The following is a 6,962-nucleotide window of genomic DNA, read 5'->3' on the forward strand; positions in this document are numbered from 1 at the left end:
AAGGTAGTAAGGTCCTCCTAGAACTATTGACTAGACATGCTCTTCTATTTTTTAAGACTTTATTTTTTTCAAATGTTTATTTATTTTTGAGAGAGAGAGAGAGAGAGAGAGAGAGAGAGAGGCAGGCAGAGAGAGAGGGAGACAGAGGACCCAAAGCAGGCTCTCGGCTGACAACAGAGAGCCAGATGTGGGGGATTGAACCCATGAACTATGAGATCGTGACCTGAGCTGAAGTTAGACTTTTAATCGGTTGAGCCACACAGGCACCCCTAGACATATTCTTTACATGGCTCAAGGAAGGATGCATGTGGGCAAAAACCATCACACACGCATATTTCTTGCTTTTTATCATGCCCTGCCTTTTCCAAGTTATTATATAAATGGAATTACACAGTGCAGAACCTTTTGGTTCTGGCTTCCTTAACCTAGCAAAGCATATTCAAAATTCATTCTTGTTGTTGTATGAATCAATGCTTTCTTCCTTTAATTGCTGAGTAATATTCACTGCATTGATATGTGCTTATCCTTTCACCTATTGAAGAGCATCTTTTCTGTACATAATAATTTTAATTATTGTCGGTTTAAAAAATGTCATTAATATCTTCCCATGTTGGTAGATAGTCTTCTATGATATTTTTAATGGTTGCAAAGCCAACAAATTCCATTATCTGTATACTCTAAAATTTGTTTAAGTAATTCCTTATTAATTGTTGGCAATTTCTTAGATGAAACAAACAAACTTGGGAACAAAATCTTAGTTACCTCCATGATTACGTTCTTATTCTAATTTTCTAAAAGTAAAACTTTGGAGTCAAAAGATACTCAAAATTTTAGGGCATGGGACTCAAACTTGTATGAGATCTATCATTTTTTTGTATGCCAGGCATTTCATGATTTTGTTTTTGAGGAAAAAATATTAGGCTAAGGGAAAGACAGAGGGATATAAACAGAGAGAGGAAAGAAGAAATTATAGTCCTCAAATTTTATGAGACCAAATTGTATGACTGGAATTAATGTCCAGATAATACATTAGGCCAATTTTATCAAGCATTCAATTTATAGGGAAAAATTTGTTCTCATCTGTTATGATTAATTCCATAAAGGAAGGGCTAAGTCTTTTCACACACAGTCTCATAAAACCACTTGGAATCAACATATCCTTCCCAACATCTGCAGGCAGGATCTCCTATAATATAATATTTAGGAGGAAATCAGCACAGACAAAACAATATAGACAATCTGTCAACTCAGCATTGGAAGAAAAGGATTCTGTGATTCTGTAAGTGAATTATGTTATAAATGCAATGAGAAGATAAAATATTAAATATTTTCTAAAGAAACATTAACCAAATTTATAATTTTAATAAAAATAAGAAAGTCACCAACTTTCTGGATTACAATTCTTTCAAAAGATTGATTGCTATCCTATAAGCATTGTCTTAGTGTTCATAAATTGTTTTCTCCCCAAGTGAAGTCCATAGTTGGATTTATGCACTATTGCCAATATATATAATTTTTCCTTTAGTGCTTTGGAAAGCATGAAACCAATAGAACATTTTATGACCACTTTCAACTTTCATTTAAAGCTCCAACTCTATGGTAAAGAAAAATTAATTTATGATTTTTTTACTAGCTTGCTCTTAAGTCATAAAAAATTTTCATTTTAAAAAGCTATATAAAGTTAAATACTCTATCGAGTTTTATTCCTTAGTTCTTAAATGTACATGTATTTTTTTCCCTTTGGACTAAGAGGTGGCATATTGTCAGGAGTAAATGAATCTTGAAATTTATGAACTTCAGAATTTCAAGTCTTCAAATGTTCAGGGAAGTTTGACCTTGGCTAAAGGTAGTCGGTCACTGAGCCATTTCATAAAACTATATTTCTTATGTTGGCTCTCAGAATCTTCATTTCCTACAAATGCATTATCAATGAAATAAATAAGGACATGCTATCATTTGTGAGGAAAAAATTTGTTACTTTTCTATAGTAATTTTTCTAACACGTTTTCTTCTTGAATAGACTATTATATTCAAGATAATTGGATTATGTTTTTCATTCTCCTCAAATTTTAAATATTTACAATTCTTTGTCACCATTAAAAGGACACCACTGCACATATTAAGCTATCTCAAGGATAGAAGTTCATTCTAAAGTTGTAAGTAAGAATAGCAGCACCTGGGTGGCTCAGTTAATTAAGCATCTGACTTTGACTCAGGTCATGATCTCACAGTCTGGGTTCAAAGCCCCGCATCAGGCTCTGTGCTGACAGCTCAGAGCCTGGAGCCTGTTTCAGATTCTGTGTCTCCCTCTCTCTCTGCCCCTCCCCTGCTCATGCTCTGTCTCTCTCTCTCTCAAAAATAAATGAACATTAAAAAAAAAAATTAAAGGTGTAAGTAAGAATAAAAGTCAGTCTCCAGCATAAGGAAGGAAAAGAAATCATTGCCTAAAATCTTTGAGGATTTAGACTTCAGAATGTATTAAACTTAGAAAGGTATCAAGTTTGAAAATTTATCTCAAAAATATAGTATTTAAAAAAACTTTTTGGATGTTAAGTGATTTGTTTGAGTGGGTTTTATTATCAACAAGTTCCTTTGGATAAAAAGATTATAAATATATATGACATTGATTTTAACAAAGTTAAGGGTAAATAAGTAATGTGTTAGGATAATTGCATTCACTCCATTGATAAATACTTAAATTAATGGCATATGACGATTGCCATCTCCTACTATGCATGAAGGAATGGGCCATAGATGGACGCACTGCTGTTATTAAAAATGCATTAGAATGCAAAACCCACCTTGTGTTGGAGGCAGAATTAAGACATTTTCTAATATCGTTAGATACAACTATCAAGAATTCCAATGCACTTTGTACAGTGAAACTGGATTTATCAAATTATTACTTATTTTTGTGAATATTGACAAAATACTGAAGAAAACAATATAAATAGCTAAATTCTGGAGTGGACTTTATATTAGACATAGTAATGTATTTGTACGTATTACCAAGAATTACTTAAGGTTGTGTGTGTGTGTGTGTGTGTGTGTGTGTGTGTGTGTGTACATGCTTATACTTAAGCTTTTATTTTAAGGATATTCTGCAGGTATCCTTTTGCAGAAATATTTTCCTAAATATTATTCTTAAATTTAGAAAGTTAAACCTTACTCCTTGAGGTGCATATATTTTAACTCTTGGGGTACTCCATTTCATGGAGACTCCAGACTCCTGAGCATGTGTCCTAGGTACATGAATGGAAGTTTCTCCCTTAGATCCTTCAAACACTCCAAGAAACAAGTGCTTTTCTCAACTTAGATGTCATTTTGGGAAGAACCCGTAATTTCCTTATGAATTTCAGTTCTGTTTTTTAGAGAGTTACTATTCACTTTTAAGTGTTAGGAATCCATTCACTCTAAATCAAAGCTTTGGCCTTAGGTCAAACCTCATTCTTCTCCACCCATCTGTTTCGGATACCACAGCGGGAGAACAGGGGCAGTTCACGGGCCTTTCCTTAACCTCCTTCCCCTGTCTTTCTGACTCTGTCAAATCAGAGCAGGCAGAGAAGTCCTGACGGGTAAAGATGTAAAGACCTCTGCTTATCCCCAGGTGCTTGCAGCATCTTTAACTAGAAGCACCCTCTGTCATGCCAGAATTTTATGGGACGATTACAGGACAGTTGGTGGGGCTGTAAGCAGTGCTCTCTAAGAGATACCATGTCCACCCCTGAGCTCTTCCTGTGCAGGAGGAGGGGAGTTTTGGGGGACAGCTCCTGCCTCCACCCTATCTTGTGGGGAAGCCATGAGTAGACCAAACCAGTGATGTTCTGCACCACTGATTGTACTGATAGGAAACGTTGCTTTGCCATGACAAATATTTGAAGGGTAGGCCCTTCATCATTTTGTTTCTAAATGATAACCAGCTTGGCAACAAAACCCACCGCTGATGACATATCCACCCTCCTTGAAACACTGCAAACTTTATAAGCTCCAATATCTATCACCCTCTTCTCATTTCTTGTACGTTACTTTAATATAGTACTTTATGATCCTCTGGTTTATATGACCTTCTAAATGAGTCACTATGGTTATGGAGGTGGTGTTTTTATCACTTTTGCTTATTAGACTGGTCATCAGATGTTTCCCTTTCTTTACTCACTATTGCTTCTTAAATTCAATCATCCTTCCCTGTATCCCTGAACTCCCCATGTCCCTACCAACCCCCACTCCCCACCTCTGGGTCCTGGGTTCAGTTCCCCTGTATCCAAGTACATTTTAGTCAGCTCTCCGATGAGGCTCTGTTAATGGCAAATCCTCTTAAATCTCCCTGCCTGTGTTAAGCCTTTTTACTTGAATTGTAGTTTAGATGAGTCTATAAGATTGTATGTTAAGAGATGTTTTACCCCAGAATTTCCTCAGCATGCCTTCTTCAAGAATCTGTTCATCAGTGCAATTGCATTTCCTTAAACTTTTAATTCCTTCTTTGGTATTTTATGTTAGTATGTTTTTTTCATGTGTATTTATTATTTTTGAGAGAGAGAAAGAGACACAGAGAGAGAGAGAGAGACAGACCACGAGCAGGGAAGGGGAAGAGAGAGAGGGAGACACCGTCGGAAGCAGGCTCTAGGCTCTGAGCTGTGAGCCCAGTGCCTGACATGGGGCTTGAACTCACAGAGCATGAGATCGTGACCTGAGCTGAAGTCAGAGACTTAATGGACGAAGTCACCCAGCTGCCCCTAATGTTACTATGTTTTATCTAGCGGTCTGTGTTCTTTTTTTTTTCTTGCTAGTGATATATTGAGCAGCACATTGACTCCGAGAAATTATTTATTGCATCATACTAGACAAATATCTGCCATTATCTTAGTATGTTTTTGTCCAACCCCTTTGCCTGTGTCTGGAAATTCAGTAGGATCCATATTGGACTCTCTTCCTCTCTTCTATATCACAATCCTTATGCAGCATTCTTAGCTATTGCCTTCTATTATTCTACAAATCCACTAATTCTCTCACTAAATGAGTCTCATCTGGTGTTTAGTTACTGTATTTGAGTTTTCTTTTTGCTTCAATGGCTATTTCATTCTATTTGTGCAATTTATTCCATTTTTTTCAAAAGTGTCTGTTCTTCTTTCATAGTATCTTGTTCTTGAATTTTATAAACATGCAAAATCATTATGATCACAATCTTGTTTCTTATTGTATCTGATGATTCTTGCTCATGGAAGTTCATTCTAGCATGTCATTTGTACTTTCTTTTGTATGTGTAGCCTGAAGTTCACATAATCCACAGCTACTGTTGTAGTTTTTTTCCAGTGAGGATCCCTCTTCTCCTGTCTTAAGGGAACTTCCCTCCAGAGGATTTGCCTTTGTTTCTTTACAGCTACAGGAGTTTCACCAACCTGTTTTATCTTGTGTGGCTTTTACACCTTGAGATTTTTCAGCATATCAATATGGTATAAATTTCTAACCACTTTCCACATGAAGTACAAGTTTAAGCTTTCATATATTTTTGTTGGCAGATTTGAGATAGAAAAAGACATTTATTCTACCTTTGCCACAAGATGAGTTTTGTTTTGTTTTACTGGTCCTGTAAGATTCCTGGCTCTGGAGGCATCTCTCAATTCATACCCACTCTCTCTCCCTCTGCGTTCTTCCCAGGTAGCACACACAATCTCTCTCTAAAATAATAAAGGAAGAAAGACTATATCTTTACAGCCAATTCCATGGATATGTTTTTCCACTATTTGAGAGCCATCTTTTTTCATTTGATCATCTCTTTAAATCACACTATATCTTAATTTCCTCAAAGGCGACATGAAGAAATGATTGTAGCTACCACTTAGGATTTCCTGATAGACTATACGTGTTGGTATACTGTGCTGGTCTGGCAAAATTTTGCAGTAGTAACACCCCCCCCACACACACACACATCGCCGTGGCTTAGCAGAAGAAAAATGTATTTCACACTCATATCAAATCTCACATGCATCACTGGAAATTTTGTCTATTACCTTCGAAACCAGACTATCTTCATTCTGTAATGTTTCTATGTTGTCACAAGTCATGTGTTCACATGCTTTTGAGGAGCATTAACAGTCTTTCCAGAACACATAAAGGTTTTATAGTAAAGCTTTGCCCATATTAAACACTAAGTATATATTAGCTCTTATTATTATCAAAAGTAACACTGTGATTACTACAGTTACATGTAAACCTCTGCTACAGTTAGTTATTTCATTAAGATGCCCGGAAGAATACATATTATGCTAACAAGAGCAGGTATTTCCCAGGTTTTTATACAGGTTGTCAAATTCATTTTGAGATAATTACAAATTTCTAATAAGCATCTTAATGTCCATTTCATTAGATAAAGGATAACAATAAATATGCTTTTCCAACATGTCTGTGGATATTGAGATCGATTTTAAAATCTTCCTTCATTAGCTAAACAAATTATATTTTCTCTTAATTTGCATTTATTTAATTACTGTTTTCCAGATGAACATTTTTCTGTCTGTACCATGGTCATTAGATTCTGATCTAGAGAAAATTATCTGCTTGTAACCTGTGCCCATGCATGTACTCGCATCTTCAGTGCTTTTCTCTCACCAATTTGTATCGGGTCTTTATTATTACAACTCAAACTTCTTTTTTTCTGTGTTTTTGTGGTGGGATCTCAGAGGATCGATTTGACTTTTTTTTCCCTTCATACACGAATTTAGTGCCAATAACTTTCCTCTCAGCAAAGTTTTAGCTGCATTTTCCAAATTTTAATATGTGGAGTTTCTATTTTCCTTCAGTTCAATGCATTTGTCACCTCCCTCTTTGACTCGTGGGTTATTAAGAAATATGTAGTTTAGTTTCCAAGTGTTTGGAGATTTTCTTGTGATGTTTTTGCTACTGGTTTCTAGTCTGATTTCACTGTAGCTGGAGGATACCCTCTGCATGATTTCATTTCTGTTAAA

This window comes from Herpailurus yagouaroundi, unplaced genomic scaffold (genome assembly GCF_014898765.1).
Source record: "Herpailurus yagouaroundi ecotype Mexico unplaced genomic scaffold, PumYag 181, whole genome shotgun sequence".
Taxonomy (NCBI): domain Eukaryota; kingdom Metazoa; phylum Chordata; class Mammalia; order Carnivora; family Felidae; genus Herpailurus; species Herpailurus yagouaroundi.